Below are 2,658 nucleotides of genomic sequence, written 5' to 3'. Positions count from 1 at the left end.
GCCATCGCCACAAAGTTTTAGATAGAAAAGTGCAAGTCACATTCGGGTCATGGTCTGGGTAAATGGGTCAAAGTTGAGTAGGCATGCACGAGTTGGAGTTTTGTCAAGGCACGGATAATTGGATTGTAGGGTTCTAGGTTGTGGGTCAAGTGGTGATGGGCTGGTAGACATGCGACGTAGATTGGGAAGCTTCCATTTTTTTTTTGTTTTTTTCGTTGGTTTCGATGACATTGGGTGACTATTCATTTTCAGTGTTCGAGGAGCTTACTACTTTTTAGATTTTCTCTATTTTAATTTTTTTTTTTTTTGTTTACTTTGTTCCTAAATGATAGTGCCTGGTTCATTAGGGTAGGTAAAAATTCTTACCTTATGTTTTTGTTAGCTTATTTAAGATTTAAACTTTTGTTATGGTGCCTTTTGAAGTAAAAAAAAAAAAAAAAAATGTGTTCAACTAGTAATTTCAAGAATATTGGTTGAATTAAAATGTGTTTATCTTCCTAGTTATGTGATTGAAGTTTGATTTGGAGCTTATTATTTGATTATTGTGAGCAAGAATCTCAGCCCAAACGTGAAATAAGCTTCAATTTAGATGTAACACTTAGAAAGCAATATAGATATTGTCAATATGCTTCAAACATCTTAAAAGGGATACCTAAAAATTAAAAAAAAAATTATAACTCAATTAAAGGGTTTTGATTCAATAGAAAAGGTTCGACAATAATATTACCTATGAAATGTCATCGAGAATGCTTGATTAAGACCAAGTATGTAACGACCCGAAATTTTCTACTTAATTTAAGGTCACTGTGTACATATATCATGAACATTGAATGTAAAAAGACTCCATTTAAATTCCATAAAACGTAACCTTTGTCTTAAAATACAGCCATGGACTTAAGTGTTTCGAAAACACCTTTTAAACGACACAACAAAAAGGCTAAATAAAATAAATAAACATTTAAATTAAAAACATCCAATTTTAGCGTAAGTATAAGAAAATAAATACCAATACCCTATGCATGTGTCATGGTCTGGAATTGCGAGGCCGTCGTCAGCCGTACATGAATGCCTTGTCTTATCCTGAAAAATGTAGTAGTACATTGCTTGAGTATTTTAAGAAATACTAATAAGTGACCCCAGTATTGGGGTTGAATGCAAGAACATGCGAATGCAATGACGGGACCTATCCTTTCAATCTATTTTCCTACGGTACTGTCCTAACGGGTAACTTAGATGTGTACCATATACTCTACACACAGCCAATACGTGCGAGTATGGACTCACAAGTCAGTTCGCAAACCGCTGGGCCACTTTTCTTGTCGGGCGAGCATACTCTGGGAGCTCATTAGGCCAGACTCCCGTTAGAACTAGTAACCGCCGTAGTAGCATTATGTAAAACAAAATGATCGTACTCTTATTGGCAACATTATGTAAAACATAATGATGGTACCTCTGCCGGCAGCATTATCTAAAACATAATGATCGTATCCCTGCCCCTCGTGATGAAATAAGTGAATCCCCCAATGCATGAGCACATATAATGCATGAGGTCCCAATATTTTTCTATTTTCGACATTATTAAATATAACCCCGTTATCGTTTTACATTCATATCATATATTTTTTTCATTTTTTAGTTCTCATATCATGCATAATTCTAACAGGTTATATTTCATTTCATTTATCGTGATATCTTGTCATTCATAACATGTTGTATACATACAATTTACAAAACATAACATAACGCTCCATGCTTTTAACATGTCATTTCCTAACGTGCAATTCATACAACAATTACTTCAATGGTCACACAAAACAATCTAAACATAACATATCACATCACAATATATTGTATCATAAACATGTCATATCCTAAACACTTCGTGGTCATAACGTTCTCTAACTTATCACAGCCTTAACGTTCTTATACCTATCACAGTCATATCATTACGTGAACATACCTTAGTCATGTCATCACAAGAACGTATACTAACGCTATCGTTCTATCAATCTATCACAAACCTATCCCTTTCTACCCATAACCTAACCGTATTCTTTTATCAATCTCCCCTACCCATAGCACTCCAGTATGTAGCATAACCTTAACGTTTCATGAACGTATCTTACTCCTGTCGTTACATTTCGTTTTGTGCATCCTTCTCGTATCCTATCTCAAACATATCATTGAACACATCGTACCATAATTATTATCATACAATTCATATATTATAACATATACATTACATATAAGAAGCATATTGATCCGCAGACAATTCACACATATCAATATATATGACACGTGCAGAACCACGGGGAACATGTCAACATCAATTATAACTGTGCTTATTGTAAGGCCACTTACCTGATTAGCTTAGGCTGATGTCCCGACGTTATCCTTAATGAAAGTCCATTGAAATCCAAGTCAACCAATGTGAGCCCATGACATCAGTTTCAAGTTTGAACGTCTACAAAATTGTTTCTCTAATTTATATTGGTCCATGTGTTAAAATTCATGCGAAAGTTAGAGTCTTTGCATGAGTTAAGTCTTGAAATATTTATATATGTTTGTTATATTATTATTTTCATACAAACAATTTAATACCCTTTAATATTTTACAGATATTCTATTTTTTCTTACTGTGTTTAATACCCTTTAACA

This window comes from Cucurbita moschata, unplaced genomic scaffold, assembly GCF_002738365.1.
Source record: "Cucurbita moschata cultivar Rifu unplaced genomic scaffold, Cmos_1.0 Cmo_Scf00068, whole genome shotgun sequence".
Classification (NCBI taxonomy): Eukaryota; Viridiplantae; Streptophyta; class Magnoliopsida; order Cucurbitales; family Cucurbitaceae; genus Cucurbita; species Cucurbita moschata.
The sequence above is the reverse complement of the archived record's forward strand: the minus strand, read 5'-3'. Positions refer to the sequence as shown.